Source organism: Armigeres subalbatus, unplaced genomic scaffold (assembly GCF_024139115.2).
Source record: "Armigeres subalbatus isolate Guangzhou_Male unplaced genomic scaffold, GZ_Asu_2 Contig293, whole genome shotgun sequence".
Taxonomy (NCBI): Eukaryota; Metazoa; Arthropoda; class Insecta; order Diptera; family Culicidae; genus Armigeres; species Armigeres subalbatus.
The window spans coordinates 200566-228222 of record NW_026943034.1 but is presented as its reverse complement, the minus strand read 5'-3'; the positions used below and the strand labels follow the sequence as shown (position 1 = coordinate 228222).

Below are 27657 nucleotides of genomic sequence, written 5' to 3'. Positions count from 1 at the left end.
GGTTTTTAGTCGATTATGACCTTTAGCGTCAATGAAACTGTGAGTTCACCCCACGAAAAAATTCACAAAAAATCAAAGAAAATTCAAAGGGTATTTCAAAAGTTGTGAAAGTTCAGGTTAACCGAGAAATTTAGAAATACCAACCGTGTAAAAAAATATTGGGTGTATATACGCCTAACTCACTTTTTGTGAAAATTCTCGGTAAGCATAGGTTAATGCTAATGTATCAACAAAAATGGGCTGCGAAATGGTGAGTTGACATCCGGGAAGAGGCGCCTAACATAGCTCTGGTCCTCACAAGTTCCAATACTCACGCTTCCACGGGTCTTCTGATGACAATTGACCGCTAGCTAAGGGTTGCGTACTTAGCTGGTAGTGTAGCCTGGGCACTGTTGTCCTTCTGACATCAGCTAGAGTGAGAGAGTGCGTCATGTGGGGTCTGCCTAGGATGTGGTGGGGTTCGACAGTGGGCTCTGTTGAACTTCTATAAAAAGCTGCATGTGTCCCCAAGCAGGCCCTATCAAAGCGACCGTGTGCCGATCACAGCGCACTAGCCTAGTCCTGGTTTTGGGTGGGACTTTAAACAAATTTGACCCGACTGATCGAGCCTCACTCCACTAAGGAGGTGCGGCTCCAACAGCGTCTGTTCTGGCATCCAGCGGCTGATTATGAAATGCTATTCCCCGGAAGCTACGATGGCAGCCCCATCCCGGTGGATAGGGAACCTTGAGCCAACAACCTACTGTTCCCGAAACATCAATTTGTTCGAGAATCCGATAATGAAAGAATACGGACTGATTTTACGGCGACGACTCTTAGCGCGAAACAGCGGACACGAATAGGAACATGGAACGTTTTAACCCTAGCCCAGCAGGGTAAATTGGCACAACTTGTCAATGAGGCACGCTGCATGAAGCTTGAGATTCTGGGACTGAGTGAAGACCGTTGGCCAAACTTTGGAGAACACAGAACGCCGTCGGGACAAGTTTTGCTATACTCTGGTTTACGAGGTGAACACGCTCCCCGGCATCGCGGAGCTGGCTTCCTACTAAGCGCTCAGGCACACTTTGCGCTTATGAAGTGGGAATCGATAAATGAAAGGATAATCGTTGCCAGATTTAGAACACGGGTGCGAAACCTTACTACAATCCTATGTTATGCGCCAACTGAAATTGCCGATCTGCAAGACAAAGAGAACTTCTACAGTCAACTCAATTCCGTCAAAAATAGAATTCCAAAAGGTAATATCAAGATCTGTATGGGCGACTTCTATGCGAAGATCGGATCTGGCAACTCCAACCATGAGCGCATTTTGGGGCGCCATGGTCTCAAAGAAATTAGCGAAAACGGAGAGCTGTTCGCAGAATTCTGTGGTAATAATGACATGGCATGGATTGCTCTTCCCTCATCGACCGGTTTACAAGGTCACGTGGGTCTCCCGTAACGGCTTTACAGAAAATCAAATCGACCACATCTGCATCAACCGAAAATGGAAACGGAGCTTTCTTGATGTACGGAATAAACGTAGTACCGATATCATGTCTGATCACCACCTCCTCGTCGGCGAAATACGCCTGCGCATTGCGCGGATTCGTCGGCAGGAGGAAAGAGTTGGACGACGGTTGAACACACGCCGACTGGAAGATGCCATGGTGAAACGGTCCTTCGTTGAAGAACTGGAGTGCTGCAGATATTCCGGAAGGTGGCAGCGTGGAAGGCCAATGGACCGCCATCAAGAATTCCTCCATCGCCACCAGCGAGAACAATCTGGGCGAACTACGCATCCAGAAAAAACAATGGATCACCGATGAGATCTGGAGGAAAAGGAGCGATGAGAAGCCAAAGCCGCGATAGAGCGATCAAAAACCAGAGGAGTCAAAGTCTTGGCCCGTCAACGATACTCGGCTCTTGGGAAGGAAGTAAAACGCTCATGTCGACGGGACAAGCGAGCGAGGGCAGACTCTCTGGCCGACGAAGAAGAGAGAGCCGCCGCAACCGGGGACATTCGCCTCCTCTACGATATCTCACGACGCTAAAGCGGGGCGAAGATGAATGCAATGATGCCTGTGAAAGCCGCTAATGATCAGTTATTGACCGAACCAACTGACCAGCTGAAACGCTGGTTCGAGCACTTCGCACAACTTTTTCAAGTGCCAGCCAGGCCATCACCACCTCGGCATGATCTGCCTAGGATCCGACGTATAACACGCGTCAATACCGAATCTACATCACTGCTAGAGATTCAAACAGCCATCTAAAGCATGAAATCGAATAAAGCCCCAGGAGTCGATCGCATATCAGCCGAGATGCTCAAAGCTGACCCCATGACATCCGCTCAACTACTGCATCGTTTATTTCGTAATATCTGAGAAACCGCAACTTTCCCGGTCGACTGGATGCAAGGTATCTTAGTGAAGGTGCCCAAAAAGGGTGACCTGACTGTATGCGATAACTGGCGAGGCATTATGTTGCTGTGTACCGTTCTCATAGTTCTGTGCAAAATTATCCTAGCTCGTATTCAGGAGAAGATCGATGCGACTCTCCGGCGGCAGCAAGCCGGTTTCCGTGCCGGAAGATCCTGTGTGGACCATATTGTCACGCTCCGCATCATCCTGGAGCAGGTTAACGAATTCCAAGAGACCCTTTACTTGGTATTCATTGACTACAAAAAAGCTTTCGACCGTCTCAATCACGAGAATATGTGGGGTGCCCTGAGACGCAAAAGGGTTCCTGAGAAAATCATCGGCCTCATCGAAACACAGTACGAGGCCTTTTCGTGTAGAGTGCTGCACAATGGGGTCCTGTCCGACCCTATCCGGGTCGTAGCTGGTGTGAGGCAAGGATGTATCCTATCACCGTTACTGTTCCTCATCGTAATCGATGAGATTCTGGTAGATGCGATTGATCGTGAACCAAACCGCGGGCTGTTATGGCAGCCTATAACCATGGAGCACCTAAACGACTTCGAATTGGCTGATGACGTTGCACTCCTCGCGCAACGGCGCTCTGATATACAGAGTAAGCTCAACGACCTTGCCGAGCGCTCCTCCTCGGCAGGTTTAGTCATCAACGTCATCCAAACCAAATCGTTGGATGTAAACACGGTGACTCTTTCCAGTTTCACAGTAGCCGGGCAACCAGTGAAGAATGTTGAAAGCTTCCAATATCTTGGTAGCCAAATGGCGTCAGACGACGTTACCAATTTCAACATTAATAGGCGCACGGATCAAAAAAAGCAAGGGCTGCCTTTGCGAGTTTAAGAAATATCTGGATAAACAGGTGGATAAATGAACGCACTAAAATACATGGCTCATGGCGGCGAAGCCTCGATAAAGAAATAAAAGAAACCGACCGAAATCTAACCTAGCAACAGGTTAAAGCGATAGCCGGGCAACGCTCAGGATGGAGATCTTTCAAGTCGGCCCTTGCACCACCGGAGGTGTACAGGATCCGTAAATAAAAAAAAATAAAAAATCAACAAAAATGACGATGGAATGAGGTTGCTGTAGCCATAACATCATATCGGTTTCATATAGGGCACTGCACGGAAACATCTCTTTCTCTTTCGTTCTTTATACATTTTGACGTTTACTGGCCTTGTAGTTTTCTAATTTCTCTACTGCGAGAAAGAGACAAAGCAGTCCGTGCAGTGCCATATAGGAGTTAGGGTAATGGAGGTATTTTGGACCACTTTAGGAGATGGCCAAACAATTATTCGAATAAAAGTTAGATTTTGTAAAAATGCTCGATCAAATCCCTAAGCAACTAAAAAGTGGTGAATGCTAGGTAGGTTTTGTTGGAAACAATGTTGTAAATACCACCGAAAGAACAAAACTATCATAAATTCTGAAAATATGTTAGATTTAATTTGGACGACCTGTTTTTATTTTGGACCAGCTATTGAACAATTTTGGACCACTCGAATAATTTGTTATTGCTTGCAAAGCTATGTTACTATTAGATTTAATAAGTGATCTACAGCGTTTTCGACATTTTCATCCTTAAAGTCCTTGTTAAGCAATACATTTTTATAAGTTCTCAAAAGCTTAGAACAGTATCTACCAGCTTAGGGTATTGAAACTAATATAAATTTCAGTACCACTCGGTACAGCATCATCAAAGCAAAACAAACGTGATGTATGTACCCGGTTACTCCAACCCTGTCAAATTTTAAATGTAGTTTGCCAGATATGTTCCATTCTCGTCATTGATAGTAGTGGATAGCCCGGTTCTTCCTTCCCAGTAAACCACATATCGTATAACAAACAGCAAATAAAGTCGCATTTACGTCCATCAAAAATCTGAATCGCATTGTATATCGAACTCTGTCAGATTATTGTCGAAGGATGTTGTATTGAATGCATCGTATACGATAATTTTTACCGTAGTGAAAATCAATCGTAATTGTGTGAATAAAAACTCGTAATGACTTATACTCCTTGCACTATCCTATATCAGTGCGAATGAATGTCTATGTGAATCGTAATACAATCGAAACCAATTCAGTCCAAATGGCTTGTAGAAGTTTCAAGCAGTTGTAAAGATATAAATTGTGTAGCTTATGTTGGACAAAAATCCGAATTACTTCAAGATGTGCAGTATGGTGCAGTGGTAGAGTATCCGCCTGCAAATCCAAAGATCGCATGTTCGAGACTTGGTGTTGGTAAGATTTGTTTTATTTTTCATATTTTTATGTATAATCGTAATACTGTTCTTATGATGTCGGAAAAAATCGTATAATAAAACTCGTATGTACCTATATCGCCTCCACTTTGGTACGTATATAGCCAATCTGTGCATTATGTACGATTAAGTTGGTTCTTATATAATAACCTATATCCAGAGATGTTGAATGTTGACTGGGTTACTCCTTGCACGTTCTGTTTTCCAAACGAAACATAATCGTAGTACGCGGAGTTCTGTTGCATTGGCAAGCAACACAGACGGAGAACTCTAGCAAAGTTTGGTTCTTGTCATGGAGCTTTCCTAACTATTTGAACAGTAATTTATGAATGGTTTGATACTAGAGAAACAAATGGTTGGTAAACACAAAAGTTTAGGAGATCTAGAACTAAAAAAGAAGATATGTAGAAAATATGTTCGGTTCAATGGAAAATGAATCACGCCTAAGAAAACTGTTTTTAAACTTACAATGTTTTGCTCGAGATATGAAACTGCTTGAATTAGGTTTTAATAAATTCACATTTTTCAAATCTATGTACAAATGAACTTACAGCTTTTGATAGTTGTTTTCAATTTTACAATGTCGTCTTGGTTTTGGTCTAATACACCCGAATGGGTAAATGCGTGAAAATAATTGCTAATTTTTTCGGTGGTCCAAAATATGAGGCCGATCCAAAAAAATACAGCCGTTAGCCTAGGGGAAGGTCCATAAAGTACGTCACGCAAAAATTGGAGAATTTAGACCACCCCCCCCCCCCCTCTTTGACACACTTTTTATTAAACCTCTTAATTTTTAGTATGAGTCGTCACGCTGCTCGGAACACCCTATGTACGTGACGTACTTTGTGCATGGCCCCTAGGTTCTTCATGAAATTTGATATTTACTGACCTGGTTGTTTGTGGGCAGCAGGGACTATGTCCAAGGGCTTGACGACCCCTCCCCAGGTCATCTGCGAGTTGTGGGGCTTGCCTAGGATGTGGTGGGGTTTGACAGTGGGCCCTGTTAAACCTCTATAAAAAGCTGCATGTATCCGCAAGTAGGCCCCAAAAAATCGACCGTGTACCGCTCAAAGCGCATAGGCCCAAGTCCTGGTGTTAGGTGGGACGCTAAACAGCCCTGACTCGACGGCCCTCCGACCAGAAAGGAGGTTTGCCCAGGCCCAATAAGCCACCTGGAAAACCAATAATCACGAACAATATAAGAGATAATGCGACTCGATATAATCGGCAAAGACCTAGGCGACGAATAACGGATCACGATTGGAAGCTTGTAACATGAAACTGCAAGTCGCTAGGTTTCGCAGGTTGCGACAGGATGATCCACGATGAATTACATCCCCGCAACTTCGACGTCGTGGCGCTGCAGGAGATTTGCTGGACAGGACAGCAAGTGTGGAAAAACGGGCATCGAGCGGCTACCTTCTACCAAAGCTGTGGCACCACCAACGAGCTGGGAACCGGCTTCATAGTGCTGGGTAAGATGCGCCATCGTGTGATTGGGTGGCAGCCAGTCAACGCAAGGATGTGCAAGCTGAGGATTAAAGGCCGTTTCTTCAACTATAGCATCATCAACGTGCACTGCCCACACGAAGGGAGACCCGACGTCGAGAAAGAAGCGTTCTACGCACAGCTGGAGCAGACATACGATGGATGCCCACTGCGGGACGTCAAAATCGTCATCGGTGACATGAACGCGCAGGTAGGAAGGGAGGAAATGTATAGACCGGTCATCGGACCGGATAGTCTGCACACCGTATCGAATGATAACGGCCAACGATGCGTAAACTTCGCAGCCTCCCGTGAAATGGTAGTCCGAAGCACCTTCTTTCCCCGCAAAAATATCCACAAGGCCACATGGAGATCACCTAACCAAGAAACAGAAAACCAAATCGACCACGTTCTAATCGACGTTAAATTCTTCTCCGACATCACGAACGTCCGCACTTACCGCAGTGCAAATATTGAATCCGACCACTACCTCGTTGCAGTATGCCTACGCTCAAAACTCTCGACGGTGTACAACACGCGTCGAAGTCGGACGCCGCGGCTCAACATTGGGCGGCTACAAGACGGTAGACTAGCCCCCCAAGAATACGCGCAGCAGCTGGAAGTGGCACTCCCAACGGAAGAGCAGCTAGGCGCAGCATCTCTTGAAGATGGCTGGAGAGATATTCGATCCGCCATTGGTAGCACCGCAACCGCTGCACTTGGCACGGTGTCCCGGGATCAGAGAAACGACTGGTATGACGGCGAATGTGAGCAGTTAATTGAAGAGTAGAATGCAGCATGGGCGAGATTGTTGCAACACCGCACGAGGGCGAACGAGGCACGATATAAACAGGCGCGGAACAGACAAAACTCGATTTTCTGGAGGAAAAAGCGCCAGCAGGAAGATCGAGACCGTGAAGAGACGGAGCAACTGTACCGCGCTAATAACACACGAAAGTTCTATGAGAAGTTAAACCGTTCACGTAAGGGCCACGTGCCACAGCCTGATATGTGTAAGGACGTAAACGGAAACCTTCTTACAAACGAGCGTGAGGTGATCTAAAGGTGGCGGCAGCACTACGAAGAACACCTGAATGGCGATGTGGCAGACTAAGATGGCGGTATGGTGATGGACCTGGGAGAACGCGCGCAGGACATAATTTTACCGGTTCCGAATCTCCAGGAAATCCAGGAGAAGATTGGCCGGCTGAAGAACAACAAAGCCCCTGGGGTTGACCAACTACCAGGAGAGCTATTTAAACACGGTGGTGAGGCACTGGCTAGAGCGCTGCACTGGGTCATTGTCAAGATTTGGGAGGAGGAAGTTTTGCCGCAGGAGTGGATGGAAGGTGTCGTGTGTTCCATCTACAAAAAGGGCGATAAGCTGGATTGTATCAACTACCGCGCAATCACATTGCTGAACGCCGCCTACAAGGTACTCTCCCAAATTTTTATGCCGTCGACTAGCACAGGGGCATTCTCGAGCCCCTTCGAAACCCGCAGAGGGTTACGGCAAGGTGATGGTCTTTCGTGTCTGCTATTCAACATCGCTTTGGAAGGGGTAATACGAAGAGCAGGGATTAACACGAGTGGTACAATTTTCAATAAATCCGTCCAGCTATTTGGCTTCGCCGACGACATAGATATTATGGGAAGCCAAGCGGATCGGACTAGTCAATAACACGTCGAAGACAAAGTACATGATAGGAAGAGGTTCAAGAGAAGAAAATGTGAGCCACCCACCGCGAGTTTGCATCGGTGGTGACGAAATCGAGGTGGTAGAAGAATTTGTGTACTTGGGCTCACTGGTGACTGCCGAAAATGATACCAGCAGAGAAATTCGGAGACGCATAGTGGCTGTAAATCGTACGTACTTTGGACTCCGCAAGACGCTCCGATCGAATAGAGTTCGCCGCTGTACAAAACTGACAATCTACAATACGCTCATTAGACCGGTAGTCCTCGACAGACACGAGACCTGGAGGATGCTCGTGGAGGACCAACGCGCACTTGGAGTTTTCGGAAGGAAAGTGCTGCGTACCATTTATGGTGGGGTGCAGATGGCGGACGGTACGTGGAGGAGACGAATGAACCACGAGTTGCATCAGCTGTTGGGAGAACCATCCATCGTTCACACCGCGAATATCGGACAACTACGGTGGGCCGGGCACGTATCCAAAATGTCGGACAGTAACCCGGTGAAAATGGTTCTCGACAACGATCCGACGGGCACAAGAAGGCGAGGTGCGCAGCGGGCAAGGTGGATCGATCAGGTAGAAGATGACTTGCGGACCCTCCGTAGACTGCGTGGTTGGCGACGTGTAGCCATGGACCGAGCCGAATGGAGAAGACTCTTATATACCGCACAGGCCACTTCGGCCTTAGTCTGAATAAATAATAATAATAATAATGACCTGGTTGTTTTCTAATTCCTTTGCAATGGAAAAGAGATAAAGCAGTCCGTGCAGTGGTGATGGCTTTGCTTTGCGCCCTATTGGTGATGGCTTTGCGGACAACAATTGATTTCCTAATAAACCGGATAGGAGCCGGCGATTTCGTGGCAGGCCATGAGCACGCTCGCTGCGAATTAGTTGCGAAAAGAATATTCGCTCATTACTAACAGCACATAATTAAACTCGGAATTTTGCAAGAAAATCTCTCTGGATGCTAGGAATTTGCCAGTTACTAGCGGTTGTACTTTGTGAAAAAAAAATCCTCTTAACTTTCTTCTAAATATAATAGTGGTCCTAAAAAACGATTTAGCTTCAATAATCGTTAATTACTATCAGCAACCACTCAATTCTTTGAATCCTACGTTACAAATCTGCTTCTTCTGCAAATGCCCCGATGCGAAAAATTTCACTTGAATATACTGCTTCCGGCCCGACCGCTAATGATTCGCCGCCCCACCATCGATGACCCGCAGGCTCTCCGTGAAATCTCGAACAAAAATAACGCGTGGAACACGGTCCGCAACTTACAAGTTACAACCATCAAACTGATGTCCCTGATGGGGATGCACGAACGGGATTACTCGGTTCTAAATTTTTACTGGTTTTTGAGAGAATTTATATTCTTAAAAGATTCACGTTGATAATAAAAAGTTTCAATCAAACTGGCAAAATGCATAGCAGGATAAAGGCGATATTAACGTTCAAAATTTTACATAATTTCGTGGCGATCCCCTATTCGGGTATTTCCATTTTATACCCTTTATCCGAGTCTGCCCCTTAGGGGTAATTTACGTCAAAAGCTACCTCAACAAACAAGTTTAGCTGAACAAGCACATTCTTTTGCCTTCTGTCTGTGCTAAAAAAAACTTAAGTTTTTGATTGGAGAAGATGTATAACACAGATAAAAATATGTTGCAATTTTAAATGTATTTTCATGCACATATTTGGAGCATGCAAATAAACGTAACATTCAATCGATCTTACTGTTCTGTTAAATCGAATGAAATGGAAACTATGTTTGCTTGTACAATTCAGTCAAATTTAATTGAATATCGAATGTTAATTCGTTCATAGGGTTTAGCTGCAATTTTACACGTCGTTGAATATTTAAAAGTATTTGTTGTGAAACTGTGCCGAAACTGACCCATGAATCATTACTCGAACAAAGGAACTGTCGGTTCCAAACGGTTCAAATATAGTCCAGAAAGCACAAAAATACTATAGAATGCCATAACTTTTGGAATCATGAAGTTTGATGTGCCGCGTGATGGTATTCGTCTATTTCCGTAAAGTAACTCTGTAACAGGTTCCGGCGGTTACGTCAAGGCCTTATATAAAAATTTCTAGCAATCAAGCGCTACATGTTCACGTATCAACCTAATCAGTTACGCCCGAAAACCATGTTCAGACATTATCTGCCACAGCTAGTTTATGTTCATTGAATCGTACGCTGTTTTGAAATCAATGTACAGATGGTAACGGCAGTTTGTATTCCAAAGATTAGCCACAGGCTAAATATCTGATTCGTCGTTGATTGGCCACCTGGAAATCCTGCCTGGCATTTGCCGACGAAGAATTGCTTAAGCGGTCTCAGTCTGTTAAACCAAATACGCGACATAATCTTGGAAAGCACCTGTCTAGCGTACAGGTTTCGTGGGATCAAACCCCACTGAAGGGAGCGGTTACCTTCCAATACCTTTTCCGAATCAAATCTATCACATGTTGTGGATATGCATAATCGAGTTTCAGACATAGTGATAGAATCTTGTTCGTCGAGTTCGGAAGTTAGATTTTTCTGTAATAAGATTAGCACACTCTAGTCCGTGCCCTATCTAATAGATCGGGCACATGAGGTCATCCAACCGGCCGATAGGCTATTCTTCATCCTCCCATATTCTTTGAATACTGTGGTGGATCGATTGAGGCAGCTGCCCACTTCCAATTTTGAAAAGCTGAACCAGGACCGCATCATGTGCTCACTTAGAGCTTTCGTATTCTCATCTAGCGTTGGACAGCTACCCAATGCAATGCAATAAGAACGCTACAGGCAAAGACAGAATCCACCGCAGCAAAAAATGCAGCCAGAAAAGAGTGTGATAACCGAACCGCAGGAGAACATGGATAGAAACGATATGCGGAGGTTTTACGAGACTGTCAATGGCGCGTGCGGCGTGACACAATACTGCGCCAGTGCCTGTCATGGGCAATGACCGAGCGAGGAGATCAAAGTTTGCTTGCAGACAAGATATAGTGGTAACCAGGCGGAAGGAGAACTTCGGATATTTGTTAAGCGGAGAAAACGTATGTGTATTAAGGAGCAGGGTGGATATTGAAGTGATCCAAATTTTGCCTTTTTTGTCCCCCTATGTTTAAATGATGACATTTGCTATTTTTATATTCGTCCTAAATGTTTAGCTAATTTGGATGTAATTTAACTGAGCACTAACTGAGTTTGAAGGTTGTATGGAAATTACTATGAAAGCGGTAACTTGTGTGGAAAACAGTTCCGCATCATTGCTCATTAAGCTCTAAAAATGTATCAATACGTTAGCAACATAGGAAATTTGACAAGGGAAAAGTTCGTCTTTGTTGCGAAATGATTTGATGATGGCAACAAAAGTTATTAAGGAAATACTGAATCGCGGAAAATTCAATTTAACACGCAAAGTAATAATATCAATATCAATAATGAGCAGTTCTGTTTCCTTTATAATTTTGTTCACAAAAATCAGATCGCTTCGTAACAACAACTGACTTTCAGCTTAGGATCCATTCTGTGATGGCAATGTGTTGACTGTATTCAAATAGATTATGGACTGCTTCAAGAAACGATCCTTTACATATGTGACAAGTCTCATATTACATCCAAATCGGCTAAAAATTTAAGAGGACTAATAAACTAGCAAACATAACCGTTTAAGCACAGGTGAGCGAAAAAGTTAAAATTACTGGTACTGGCATCCGACTCCTGACAGCATTTCCTTCCAGTCCGTCCAGTCCATCCAGTTCGTCTAGTCCATCAAACTCGTTATTCAAGAATTTATTGTGCGTGACAATCCGGATCGTCAGTCTAAGTCGTCCAGTTTGTCTCACCAAGTCCGCCCAATTGCCACGTTATAGAATACAGCGGTCACCACAACAAGGTATCGGCATGTATTCCCGGCAGGCAACTGTGCTTCGGCACACCCCTGTAACGCCGCAATTGCAACTTTAAGTTCAATTTCTACTAGCTGCAGCGTCAATTTTCAAGTGAGCACACACGATTATGAAGAAAATTTGGCAAATTAATGTTTCTATTCTTGGTCTTTAAACATGTGTCGGGAATTGGACCGTGCCGGGAATACAATCCATAACCCTATACTCAAAAGGGGCCCTCCTTAGCCGCGTGGTAAAACGCGCGGCTACAAATCAAGACCATGCTGAGGGTGGCTGGGTTCGATTCCCAGTGCCGGTCTAGGCAATTTTCGGGTTGGAAATTGTCTCGACTTCCCTGGGCATAAAAGTATCATCGTGCTAGCCTCATGATAATACGAATGCAAAAATGGTAACCTAGCTTAGAAACCTCGCAGTTAATAACTGTGGAAGTTCTTAATGAACACTAAGCTGCGAGGCGGCTCTGCCTCTGTGTGGGGATGTAATGCCAATAAGAAGAAGAAGAACCCTATACTCTATATTAGGAAATTTCTCAATTTCTATTCGGAACAGCGGTAAAAAATGATTTCAGTAGAATAGTAAGATTTGTTTTTCTTAACATTTGCATCTATTTTTGATTTACTCACCCTCGCTGAAGTTATTAATTTTATTAACTCCTTGATTACTGCCAGTGACGCACAAAATAATCTTTCATCATCATAGACGAAACGAGGAATGAAAATTTCCCCTTTCGAACTAAATTTAGGGATACAGTCGTGTCAATTTGTACCACACCATCGTACCATCATCGCGCTCATCAAGACAGAGATGTGATCTCCTGCGAATGGGAACCCCGAATCAATCAATCGTCAAAATCACTTTCGACACGAATTGTGACTCGAATAATCTGCGCCCGAGAAGAGGAAAAGCATCATAAAGTGTCCATAAAATAAACACCATCAATTTGGCGCTCGCACCGCGCCAGATTACTGCGCGCTGAGTGCATGAATATGCAAACGAAGTTTAGTTCCAACCCGTGGGCCTGAATTAATTATCAATCACAAACGCTTTGGGGCGAAAGAGCTGCTGATCGTTGATCGAAAGCATAGCGTATAAAAAAGTATTTCTCCAAGTGTTTTTTCGAACGCTTTTTACTTTGGAAAATCTATACACCTCATGATCAAGCACATACTTTGGAATTCAACAGATTTTATAATCTATGGCTCCGCAAAATTAAAACCGTAGATAGTAATTTCATCAACTGCTTTGATTGTGATCAGTCAGAAGTTAAACATTGATCGTAGTGAAATCAACATATTTTCTAGTACTTTGGGAAACACTGATGTAGATCGTAGGAAGCGTGCAGCAAATAGGAATACATATTATTAATGGAAATCACATATGACTTTAATTAGAGCTCGCCACACTAGCGGAATATCGGCTTTTGAGGCAGGAAGTATGCGCTTTTATTTAGCACTTGGCATTAATTGATTCGAGCAAACGAAAAGTGCTCGTTCAGTCTAATGGTAGTCAGTTTACGATGATTGCTTGGTGTTAATTGATTTTGCTATTGAAGGGCAACTCAGAAGTTGCGTCTTAAGAGAGGGTTCCTTACTGTCTGGCGTAGTTTCATAATCATTCTCGGAAGAGAACTTTATCTTACTGAACAGGAAAATAATCTTTAATGTCACCATCCTAAACTCCTGGAAGGATGGTTGTGAAATGCACGCAATAAGGAATACTAATCAGGTGCGTCCAATCAACCACTTCCAGATTTTATTTAATGTGATCATCTGTAAACCACGTGAAGTCCATGATGATAGAGCACTGGAAGAAGGCAGGTAGCATGTTCCTATTTTCCATTTGTCATCTGTGTGAGCTGCTGGAGACATTTAGGCACAACATGGAAGCTGGAGGAAAGACAATATTCGAAGAAGTCGTAAAAAGAAAGGTGATTCAAATGTGGCTCTTTCGTTTTTATGGTGCAGCCAATTAGATCATAATCTTGAAAAGCAACACGAGTTGGTCAGGGTCTATTATGAGGCACTACGTTATATAGAGAAAACACAGGGCTGACACAAATCATTAGGACAAGGAAAATGGTAGTCTCGAATTTCGACAACCCGCCATATAGGTACGAAACTTTTATTACGATTATAATTTATTACAAAGTTGGTGTCCGACGGATATGGTTTACTGGTGGTAAAGTGAAGGCATCATTTGGAGATGATTAGTCGTTTGACCCAGAGTAGTCCACCACGCATTTTTATAAATACCTTATTTTCATTTCATCATCGAGAAAAACGTGTGGATATTAACGACATTTAACTCCAAAACTAAATATTCAAAGCAGACCGCTTTGTATATGTCGAGCAGCAGCTGGAGTGACGGTACACAAAGTCCTGGACACCCGGTTGAAACTTCGAACGAGAAAGGCTCTGTACACGGAAGAAAAAAAAGTACCCAGCGTTGAGTATTTTTAAACTTTCTTTTGAGTTACTTTTTCTCTTCTCTTTCATCAACTCTTTCTTCTGTCGTCAAAAACAAAAGAACAAAACAATGCATCGACGCCAGTTCGATACGGGAAGCCAACCTTGAGTTTGTTGCCCTACACTGTTAGATGACTTTACCCATTAATGGGTAAAGTCATCTAACCGTGTAGGTCGATATTGAGTGAATTAAACCTAAACTTGAGTAAATACGCTAGGTACTAGGTTGAGTAAATAGAACTTAGGTAGTACTAGGTACATGGAAGTAAAGGCAAACTTCTTCGACCCCATTTACTCAAATTTAACTTTCAGTACGGAAGTTCAAGATTGGGTAGATTGAACTCACTTTTGGGTAGTTTAGTTCTTCCGTGCACACTATCACGAGACACGAACGGAAAACAGAAGCTGGTGGAAGCACATGTCCGAAAGCGTCTCCGCTACCTTTTCAACTTTCCAGATCTAATTATGGGATCATGGTGTGAAATCAGGAGTGATTCAGTTTGATTCCAAATTTTCGACCACTATTCTAGTTTGAATCTGAAGCCAAATAGAACAAACTCGCTGGTATCCCCAGCAGTGTTCTATTCATGTTTTTCAAATTTTCAATTAAATGAAATCATCATGTTGGCGCCAAGAAAGGCGCCGTAATTGCAAAGTGGATTGATCCGTAGATAAAATGACGCATTCATACACCAAAACAATTGGAAAATATTTGAATCTCGTGATTCAAATCTGCAGAAAGTGGAACGGAGCGTTATACCAGTTTTATTTTTTTTGACATTTGACTGGTATAAAAAATGAATCTAGAACAGCTGCTGGGAAAATGAATGTTTCAGATTCATATTCAAACTGACAGCCCCGAACGATTTGAATCACTGCTGATTGTACCCTAAGTCATAACCTAATTAAGATTTTTTTTGAAACACACTAAGAAAAATTTTCTCAAGTTTTTAGTAGACCTACCCGGTAAAAATCGTTTACTCATTAATGGGTACTTTTTGTCTGCTATCTCTTTCTCTCTGCTGAAAAATTTACTCATTTTGGGAGAATAAGTGGATTTACTCATTTAAATGAGTAGATCCACTTATTCTCTCAAAATGGGTAAATTTTTCAGCAGAGGGAAAGAGATAGCAAAGAAAAAGTACCCATTAATGAGTAAAAGTGTTTCTCCGTGTAGTGTACGAGAAAGGCACAAACTCCGCTAGATGGATTAATCAAGGTTTTTATCTATGCCTGAATCTATAATTCCAGGATGGCTCCCTTTCGATTGCATTTGCTGAAATGGGTAGTAAAGCACCTAGCCAGATTGTCAATTTATCTAGTAGTCTGTGCTTGCTAAACTGAATGACAATTGTCACTAGTTAGGGCCACGGCATACGGTCTGTATATCGTGGTTAGGGCCAAGATGAATACACCACTAGGTGTTCCAATCTGCCAAATTCACGATTCAGCCATCTTGGATTTTAGTATGGGAGAGCCAGCCGGTTTGTTTATGTTTTGCACCGAAAATGAATTTTTCACCCCCGCCTTCTTCTCGTCCATAAACTTGGCAGATTGAAACACCTAGCTGTGTATTCATCTTGGTTAGGGCATTATAGAATTATAAATTGTATGGGAGTTAGGAAATGTAATTGAAACTGTAAAAATGCCATCTTCAACAGACGTTGTGATTTTAGAAAATTGAACAGTTTCGTTATAAAATTTATAACTAGCACACCGCTCAGTTGTATTTTTGCAGGAATTTGCAGCAGAATTTACTCGAGTCATATTTTGTTCAAAACAAAAGTAGATCACTTCATCAGCCTTAAAACAATCAGTTCCATCGACATCACAGCAGTTTTGCATTTGAATTAGCATGTGAAACATGTGCAGTTTGTAACTGCTACTGAAGATGCATTTCCCGTTTTATATTTTTGACAGTTGTAAAATCTGTAAATCGAGGAGAAAGTGTAACTAAGAACTATTACATTACCAAAGATGCCCTTATCCGACCATCAACCTGTTAAGATACGCAAAATCATCAACGGATTATAAAAACTGTTTGAGGGGTGATCGCGATCATCGCAGAATATATGCGATTACAGCAAACAATTTGGATGGCAGTCTGAATTATGTTTTGTCAGAGAAATAGCTGGATTTCCACAAGGTGTTGGAGGAAACCTTGAGATATTCCCCACAAACTCTTTTGAAGTTCTGAAGCAAATAAATTCGAATTGTACGTTCTTTGAATGTATGTAGTAAGCCAACATCCTGGCTAGAGTCTTGCTCTGCATGCGGTTCCACTTGACAGTAAGGTCAAATTTCAATATGATTTTGAATTCAACATACTGCTGTATGAAGGGCCAAAAATGGGGGCGGTGGACCTGTAAGCAGAGACACTTACACGAAACCCACGGGAAAATGAGAATCTCCTTCCAGCAGAATGATCCAACGAAAAAAATAATGAAATTTGCAATACTTATCAAGCTTTCCACGGGATGGTTTGTTTGAAGAAGGGCGCGTCAACTGGTTAACAACTGTTGGAGATAAAGATAATAGCCGCAAGCGACTAATACTTTCCTTCCTTGACTCCGATTGGCTACCACTTCATTGTCCAGTTGTAACTTCATTGATGCCCTGATGCACCCTCCCAACCCCTTTTTATTTACAGTCAAATCAGCAATATTATAAGTGAAATTTAGGCATGTGTAGAGAATATATGAAATAGTGATCGGTGAATCCTGTAAAGCTACGGTGCTCCAATACCTTGCTCTGAAACATCAATTTCATTGTTAATTTAGGCTATAATAACTACTTTCTGTGAGCACAACGTAATGCGATGATGTTTCAGTTGAAGAATCACTGGACCTCGGGCGTGTTTTGGAAAAAATCATCCCTGATGGCAAAGCAGTCTTTAATTTTTTTTTTGATATGTACAGTATATAATATATGTAATGAAAAATAAAATGAAATATATTTATGTGAGGAGTATAAATTCATAATTTATAAGTTATAGTTCATAAGTTATACATATTTAGATTATTCAATAGCTTTGCGAGGCGATCAGGATTAAAAATTGCCGTTTTTTTTAAATAACACGTAATACAATAATATAATATAATATAATATAAATAGCCCTGTTTGTCTGTCCGGCTATAGCCAACCAGACGCAGCACGCGGGGAATTTCTCACAAAAAAAAAAAAAATTTGACACTTCAATTCTTTCTTACTATCAGATGCAGAAAATGAACCAGTGACAACCTTAGACAACCAGACACAGCATTTGATGAAAAAAATCACAGACAACAGACGTTGAAAATTTTAATGCAGAAAAGGATCTAAACACTTCCCACGGACGCTACTGCGTCCACAAATAAACTAGTATAATATAATGAAATATTGTAATATAGTGAAATATTGTTTCGAATTTCCATGTGAGCGAATACCTAGGATATTAAGTGAAACAAATCAAGACAAAATTTTCAAAACGACCCATCCGCCCCTGCAAACAAAGACCCAAACGACGACCGGACGAATCCGATAGCCCCCCACGCAAACCAACACCATCAACACGTAGCGGAATCCTTCACCTACCTATTGATGGTATTGGCCCGCGCGGGAGAGCCATCAGACTCGTCAAATCGCCGCCCGAATCCCTGCCTACAAAAGCAGATAAGTCGTTTTGAAAATTTGGTCTTAAAATATTTTGGATAGATATACCTAACAGTTTTTTTTTTTGCACTGCTGTATAAAGGGCTAAAAATGGGGCTGGCTGACCCGTAAGCAGAGAAACTTAGCGAAGCCCGCGGGATAGAAAGAATCTCCTTCCAACAGTGTAAACCAACAGACTATCAATTAGGTTTACAATACGTGCGTCAAATCTATTACAACTGTGGGGAAAAGTACTCTACATAGGTGTTATGGTATAAGTTCCTTCTTGACTCCGATAGGTACTTCAATTCCATTGTCTTCCAGTTTCAACTACAATGATGCCCTTGTGCTCCCTCCCAACCCGTTTGTATTATATAATTTTTATGAATGAAAATGAATGATGCACAATAATAAAGTGTAAAATATGAGATAATATAAAATAAAATATAATTGAAATATATTAATATATAAATATAAATTATGAAAAACGCAATATATAGAATAATCGATTATACTACGTTGCTCTGTTTTCTCCATTTTCGGAATGAATTCGAAGGCTGGAAACTAAAATTTTGATTAGTATTGGATTTCCTCATAAGTATAATAGCATTCTTAGAAACAAAAATGATTTGTTCAAATGAATATGTAGTTCTTATTATTATCAAATATCATAAACAAATAATTGTGACGAATAATCAACGATACTTTACATTGCATGAGAACGTAGAGGGTTGTTGCAGGAAATATAATTCAGTAAGAAAGACAGTCGAGTATATTGCGTTCTGATGTTATGTTTTAACTAATTCAGCCTATCTCTATCGTACACCGACAGTTTGTGTTGAAGCACAACTTCATAGGCGAATATTATGGCCACTATGAATATTATGAAAATGATAGCAAGCAACATAATGAATATATGGTGGAATACAGTAAAAATAATTAAAAAAAAAAAACCTGGTTTATCCACCTAGCGTTGTTTACGCCTTACGCCTAAAAAACTGAGTGATATTTTTGTTAGCGTCGTTTTTTGGAATAAGTCATGATTCCATAGTCTGATCTGGCGGATTTTCAATAGAAAACAATGGAAAACGATTTCTGATTTTGATGTACAGTAATCTTCGTACAGTACAGTACTTATACGTTACTCGTTGTGTTATTTAACTCCTCTAATCCTCTGTTTACTTCTCTTATGCGATCAGCAAAGTTCACTTTACATGAAAATGTATGACAGTTCATGAAAACATGGAAATTTTTTTTAGAAAATGTATGAAAATATTAAGAACATGAAAACATGAAATTTTTTTTTCGAAAATATATGAAAATATTAAGAATAGTATAGCATATAGTGCAATTGTATTATAAATATAATAAAAGTCCATATACAGTAACTGCAGTTTACTATACGTTTAAGTTTTCTCATGTACATGGGAATTAAACGTGGGACAAATATCCATAATACGGCATTAAAGGTTGGATTAAATAAATATATGAAGGAATAGGATATACGATATAATTGGAAACAGCTCACCGGATGTATCTAGACGGGTTCAAGTATCACTGGCTTCCCAGTGTAAAGATGACTCTTCAGCTTGTGATAAGTTTGACTGCAATCAGCACCAGCTCTGCGTATTTTTTCATGATCAGCCACTCAATGTCAGCTCTCTGCTTCGGCAAAACTTTTTTTTCATATTCTTGGACCTTTGAACACCCAGATATCCCTTAACCACCGGTGTAAATATTTTGACTGCTATCACACTTTGGATAGTGACGGTAAACCATCAAGATTCACTTGCCGTTGATATTTTGAAGAAACTTGAAATTTTTGACAACGGAGCACACGCGAGAAAAATTTTGACGTCCTATTCGTATTACAGCACACTTCGAATTCGAATTGTACGTTCTTTGTGTACATTTAACAGGAAATTATTTAGAATGGTCAAGGAAACTATTCCGCATTTGCGCTGAAAATAAAACTAAATGTTCACGAAGAACATTTTCTAAATTGAACGGAAAGTCATTTCATATTTCAAAGGCATCTTTGGGAATTGTTAATAATTTCCGCAGGATCTGGAGAAATTGAGAAGAGTTTCCGATTTTTTTTGTTTCGGCTAATTCAGGGAGAAATTTCTGGATAAATTGAAAATATTCTTCATTTTCTTAAAAATAGGTATCAACTATTTAAGATTAGTCTAGGAACTTTTTTCAAATGGGCGTAACTGAATCTGACCTAGTTTTTTCGAACGACGATTGTGCTCTTAATTCAAACTATTTTAGTCAACTAACGTACCCAATAGAAAGAATAGATTGCGGACTATCCGGTAGTAACGTCAGTTGAACGAAATTTACTGAATAGACAGAGTATGAGTCGTTTCAAATTTCAAGGTCAAATACAGTTACGCCTATTGGAAAAAAGCTCGTAAAAGTTTTTCTGAGTAAATTTAGAAGACTTCCTTTTAGACAGATAGCTAAAATTAACTTATGTGTGACCAGATTCAGTCACAATAAGATTGTTGCAACCAGTTTCGCTAAACTTGTGATGCTTTGGATGATATTATGATCAACATCCTTTTCTATCCTTTGTTTGTTTGGCTTATGGTCATTCGACCGAACGCCATTTGGCCTAATGCCTCCGTAGGCCTTCGCAATTTAGCGGCTACTGAATTAACCCGGGATTCCCAAATCGGACGCATAGTCGAAGCACTTGCAATTAATTTATCAAGCCAACACTTCCACATGTGTGTAGTACACGTTCACATTAGAGGAGCGTGAGTAGGGGAAGTGGGGGTAGCACGCCCATAGGGGTTAAAACGCGCCACCCCTGAATAAGGTTAAATATCCCCATTTTGATTATTTTCAATAGTCTATACGATAAAGCAATGAAAAATATTGCCATTGGATACATATATTTCATGATTTTTCTCTAGTTATACATGAAAAACTCGAAAAAACGATTTTTGCGTGTTTTGATGCAATTCTAGCTCGGTGGAATTTAGTCTTTCCATCACTGTTATACATTCATAAATTAAGAATTTAGCCATCAGCCATGCTGCTTACTCGTATTCTTTATGTTCCACATGAAATCGTCGTCAAAATTGGTTTTCATACGATTTTATGGGCCCTCAAACTTCTGAGGTCGGTGTGAGGCAGTACGTCCATGCTCTTTTCGTATAACCGAAACAGCTGAAACATTCGGTTAATTGCCTTAATGTAGGCAATTAAAATTAAAATCAGTACGATGAGCACGTGCGCGTTTTAATCCATCCACTGGCGCATCTCACCCCGCATGGTTTCAAAATCATTTTTTCGGGTGCTTTTTAAAATCAAATTTCTGTGCAATAAAATGGACAATTAGATATCTGTTATCGGTAGTCAGTCGCAGATATGCTGTTCTTCAGTATGCGCTGATGAAAACTGGCTGAAATGGTGGTTTTCATTGATAAAAATTTTCCTTAACGTGGGCGTCCTACCCCCAGTTCCCCCTATTTAAATTGTCTGACAGCTGCATTACATTCTTCATCAGCAAATGCGCTGATCGAGTAGAGGTTCAGTGTGCTATTTCCCAGTTGGTCGTCAAGCTCAGACCCGACCGCATTCCGTAGGCAAGAGTACGCAACTCGAGTTCAGTTCAATCAAAGTCACCCTGACTTGGACATTACTTACCCGATCAGTAGATAGTAACAGATTTCTATCAGAACTTGTTATTCTGTTACAGCAGTTTTTTATAACAGCGGTTGTTATAAAACATGTACCATTAGTAGTTAAAATAACAAAAATTGTAACAAAATCTCTTCTAGTTTTAACAAAAATATTACTAAATATGTTATTATTTGAACAAAAATATAACTCAATGTGTTACATAAAAAGTGGTGAAAATAGCTTGTACTATAACAAATTATGTTATTGGAAAGATTATGATCATCCCTTAATGTAGGCAATTAACTTTGTCCAGCTGGCTCAAGTTTGAATGTAGGTTCAAGTTATACTGAAGGTGGTACCTTCGTTTTTTCTCCAATTCCTATCTACCAAAAATGTAGGCAATTTTTTTTCGGTTGGAATAAACATAACACATTATGTTATAATCATGTTATGACGATAATGAAATTTTCTTTCCTCCATCTTTGACAGAGAATTTATAACAAAATTATTACAAGTATTGTTATTTGTAACACATTTTGATATAATTGTGATAAAATTTTGTTATGACTAACTGGTCGGGTTGATTTGTCCAATCTTCACATGTGCTTTACTGTTGTATATCCACAGTCAAGCTAGTGCACATTGTTTATTAAACGAGAAGATCGCACTCTATGCCCCCAACAACGGGATGGGCGGATTTGTATATAGTACGAATCAATCACACTCTGCTGTGTCAAAGGCGGAGCGTCTTGCGGAGTCCAAAGTACGTACGATTTCCAGCCACTATGCGCCACTATGCGAATTTCTCTGCTGGTATCGTTATCGGCGGTCACCAGTGAGCCCAAGTACACGAATTCTTCAACCACCTCGATTTCGTCACCACCGATAGAAACTCGTGGTGGATGGCTTACATTGACCTCTCTTGAGCCTCTTCCTATCATGTACTTCGTCTTCGACGTGTTGATGACTAGTCCAATTCGTTTAGCTTCGCTTTTCAGTCTGATGTAGGCTTCCTCCATCCTCTCAAAGTTACATGCCATGATATCAATGTCGTCGGCGAAACCAAATAACTGGACGGACTTCGTGAAAATCGTACCACTCGTGTCAATCCCTGCCCTTCGTATTACTCCCTCCAAAGCGATGTTGAATAGCAGACACGAAAGACCATACCCTTGCCGTAACCCTCTACGCGTTTCGAAGGGACTCGAGAGTGCCCCTGAAACTCGAACTATGCACATCACCCGATCCATCGTCGCCTTGATCAACCGTATCAGTTTATCCGGAAATCCGTTTTCGTGCATTAGCTGCCATAGCTGGTCCCGATCGATTGTATCATATGCGGCTTTAAAGTCGATAAATAGATGATGTGTGGGCACGTTGTATTCGCGGCATTTCTGCAATACCTGACGTATGGCGAACACCGGGTCTGTGGTAGAGCGTTCACCCATAAATCACGCCTGGTACTGCCCCACGAACTGTCTTGCAATTGGTGTTAGTCGGCGGCATAAAATTAGGGAGAGTACCTTGTAGGCGACATTCAGCAATGTGATTGCGCAGTAGTTATTACAATCCACCTTATCGCCTTTTTTTGTAGATGGGACACACGACACTGCGGCAGAACCTCATCCTCCCAAACCTTGGTAATCACCCAGTGCAGCGCTCTAGCCAGTGCCTCACCACCGTGTTTAAACAGCTCCCCTGGTAGTTGGTCAACTCCAGGGGCTTTGTTGTTTTTCAGCCGGCCGATCTCCTCCTGGATTTCCTGGAGATTCGGAGCCGGAAGTCGCATGTCCTGCGCGCGTGCTCCTAGGTTCATTACCATACCGCCACCGTTGTCTGACATATCGTCATTCAGGTGCTCTTCGTAGTGCTACCGCCACCTTTGGATCACCTCACGCTCGTTTGTAACAAGGTTCCCGTTTATGTCCCTACACATATCGGGCTGTGGCACGTGACCCTTACGTGAACGGTTCAACTTATCATAGAACTTTCGTGCGTTATTAGCGCGGTACAGTTGCTCCGTCTCTTCACGGTCTCGATCTTCCTGCTGGCGCTTTTTTCATTCGGAAAATCGAGTTTTGTCTGTTCCGCGCCCGTTTGTATCGTGCCTCGTTCGCCCCCGTGCGGTGTTGCAGCAATCTCGCCCATGCTGCATTCTTCTCCTCAAATAACTGCTCACATTCGCCATCATACCAGTCGTTTCTCTGATCTGGAGCCACCGTGCCTAGTGCAGCGGTTGCGGTGCTTCCAATGGCGGATCGAATGTCTCTCCAGCCATCTTCAAGAGATGCTGCGCCTAGCTGCTCTTCCGTTGGGAGTGCCACTTCTAGCTGCTGCGCGTTGTCTTGGGCTTGTCTACCGTCTTGTAGCCGCCCAATGTTTAGCCGCGGCGGACCACTCCGTCGCGTGTTGATCACCGTCGAGATTTTTGAGCGCCTTAAACCAACCAACCTGTCTTGCCGTCTGCGGGAAAGATACATTCTTCGAAAGAAGTGATCATATTTTCCCTTGCACTGAACCGAGCAAATGCTTGAATTGAAAGAAAGAACCATATCATCTTTTGCTTTCTGCCGGGCAAATGCATCCTATGAATGAAGGAATCTCATCTTCCCTTGCCTCTAACCGAGCAAATGCATGAATTGAAAGAAGGATCTATATATTGCGCTTAGTTTCATAGGGGCGTAACTGTATTGATCGATTTCTCTTAATCGATTTTTTATTTTGGTAATAACTCAATTGTTTCAAAAGCTACAATCGTGATTATTGATTCTGGTACAAGATACAATCATCCTTTATCGCACCAAAGCATCAACAAACTAGCGCAATTCGGTACAAAAATAAAAATAAAACATCGACGAAGAAAAATCGATCTATACAGTTACGCCCCTATGAAACTATGCGCTACACAGAAAGAACAAACATTATTTTATCAAATATATTGCACTCTCGTTTTAAAAAGTGATATTTTTTCTTTAAAATAAAAGTTAAAACTTTGGAATCGAAAGTTATCTGTTTAATGCAAACATATTATGCATCGGGGCTGAATCCAAATTGTGAAATGTGGCATATGAACTAAAAAGGGTTTAAAAAAAATGTGAATCAATGAAAGAAAAGAAAATGATTTTTTTTGTTGACATACTTTTACCCGCATTTTGATTCGTATAGTAAGTGAAAATAAGTTCCAGTCCGCTTATCGTTAAATAATATACTTAATTACAGTGGTTATGAGGTGAGTAACATTGCATTAAACGATCCCAAAGTTGATTCGTCAAACAAATGCATTATATTTCAGCTCCCCAGATATGATGTGGAGCTATGAGAATCCCACCATTGGCGATGTCGACTGTGTCAATGATGGCCTTGTAAATTCAGTTCAGACACATCTCTTCATTGATTTCCTTTCTGTTTGGAGGAACAATATATAGATGAGTGGTGAGTATAAATTATACGGCCAAAGGAATCGCCTAATAACTTATTATTTGCGATCAGGTTACGCCATTTGGAATCACAGCAAAGATGACACTATTTACCCTCGCCCAAGCTGTTGGCAGCAGGTGCCTTCGGGTCAACAGAATTGATGGGTCATGCGATCTACAGTCTACACCAGCCACAAGGCAATTCCGTGAGGAATGAATAGAATGATAAAATATAAAAATGAAGTGTTGTGTAATAAATATTTACTATTTCTGTAAGATTGCCAGACTAATACAAACATCAATTTTGAAAAGATCGTAGGTCTCAAAAAAGTTTTTTTTCGATTTTCTTTTCCGACTTGGCGAAACAGAAAGTGGAAATACTTTCGCTTTAGGCCTACGACATTTTCAAAATTTATGTGTGAATGAATTATTTTTATTCGAAAAATTCCCTCTGAAAACATCAGTAGTAGCTTTCAATATAAATATCATGTACTTTTATTTAACAGAGTACAATATGATTGATCTGACAGTTCTGCAATTTACTTTTAAAAGTACAAACTTTTAATTCTGGAGAAACGGTGACTGTTAAACTCTTAGTTGAAATAAAAGTTCAAGGACTTTTATTTTGAACATTCGCTACTCTCTACGAAAAAGAACCAACGCAACTTTTTATTTTAACCAACGGTTTTTTTATTTTCAATAACGATTTTTCTTTCTGTGTAGATATCATCTTTTGTCTTCTGCCGTTCCTTATGCTTTCCTTTGAAAGACAGAATCCTTCGCCTTAAACCGAGCAAATTCCTGAATTGGAAGGAGGAACCATATCGCTTTTTGACATATGCCGGGCAAATGCATCCTTTGAAAGAAGGAATTCTCGCTTAACTTTTCAAAAGGACCTAAGTAACATTTTTTTCATGAATTAATATGAATAGCGCAATCAACAGAACAACATGAAAGCTTTTGATTGCAGTACTCAAATTAATTAATGAAAAAATGTTACTTAGGTCCTTTTGAAAAGTTAAGCGTGAATTATATCTTTACTTGCCGTCTTTCGGAAAGATGCATCCTTTGAAAGAAGGGGTCATATTCTACTTTGCCTTCAACCGAGCAAATGCCTGAATATAAAGCAGGAACCATATCGTTTTTGCCTTCTGACGATGAAACGCATCCTTTGACAGAAGGAATTATATCTTCATTTTCTTTGAACTGAATAATTGCATACATTGGGAATAAGACCCATACATATTCTCCCTTGTGCTATGCCTGGCAAATGCATGATTTAAAATAAGAAATCGGATCTTCCCTTGTCATATACCGGGAAAATTCATCAATTGAAAAAGGAAGCGTATACTTTTTAGACTTATGCATGACAAAGTGTACTTTTAAAGAGATGTTTATATCTCCTGCAGAAACAACTAATAAAATTGTTTTTGCTCTCGAGCACTCTCTTGTAGTTTGTCTTACTTAACAACGATCTTGCTACTGACCCAGAGGTTAAGAAGTTAAGTGGAAAAGGCAGATAATAAAAAAAATCATGTAGTCTACCAATAATGTCCCTTCGAGTAGTGAGTTAATACAAGCATTATTTCAAAACAAAACAATTCAAAGCATCTGTTAACGCCAATAACTAACGATTGCTGGTTCTGGAAGGCACCTTGGCTTCTATGGGTAATCTCCCTTCGGACTTGTACACTGGACAAATAAATCACTGAAAGATGTCTGTTCTCTGGTAACGATTGGATACAACTACTCTTTCTATTACATTCGATAGCTTCCCAAGCAGCACAAGTTAGACAAAAACGATTGCAGCAACTTGATTGTGACTGTATCTGGTCACATATAAGTTTCAGTAACCTATGTGAAATATGTGTGCTGCTAGGGTTATTTATACTGGTTCACTTGTAGGAATTGGAATGGATCTAAATGATTACAAAGGACATAGGCATGATAAAACAAGGTTATGACGATGGAAAGATTTACTCTATCCTTCTAGTTCTTGATTTATTGTTGGTATACTAGAGATAGCTAGTTCACACGGCACTATAATAAAAGGAATTCGAAATGTTTGTTGTGAGTAATGAGTATTTAGTGATAAGTTAGAAGTGTGTAGTGGTAAATAAGAAGTGAGAAGTGACAAGCGGGAAATGAGAAATGAGCAGTGTGAAGTTATTGGTGAGATGTGAAATATGATAGGTCAGAAGCGATAAGAGGGATTGCGAGAAGTAAGACATACGAAGCGAGAGATGAGAATGAAGAATAAACAAAGAAAGATAATTTAAAGAAGAAAGGAAGAAAAAGGAAAGGATAAAGGATTTAAGAAGATTGGATCACAAGGCCAATAGAGAAAAAAAATCTATTCCAGAATGTTATTTTTGAGTAAATATAAGATGGACAAAAAACTGAACATGTCTGCAAAGATCATAACTTTGCTATTAATTTCCAAATGACCAAATAATTGAATCCGTTAATATTAATGAGACAATTATGCCCAACATGTAGTATACTACATCCAATATCAACAGCACACCGAAATAAGCCAACATCCCACACCAACTACGTCGTGAATCGGAGTGTGAAAAAATGTATTCTCTTAATTTGCCTCATCATTCTTTCACCGCGGTGCCCGCTCTGCTCATACCACCAAGCTCCCATCGGGGGGGCCTTATCGACAATAGCATTCAATTTTTCTTGTCGTCCGTTATCGTTTTCAAATTCGCCTTCCCGATATCG

General features: G+C 41.0%; 1 long non-coding RNA gene across 1 annotated transcript; it reads left to right on the top strand.

The window, feature by feature from the left end:
* The first annotated feature begins 24631 nt into the window (after positions 1-24631).
* Positions 24632-25166, top strand: LOC134203915 (uncharacterized). Its single transcript, XR_009977734.1, has 3 exons — positions 24632-24740; positions 24804-24943; positions 25053-25166. It is a non-coding gene; the product is annotated as an uncharacterized LOC134203915 (long non-coding RNA).
* Positions 25167-27657: the final 2491 nt, after the last annotated feature.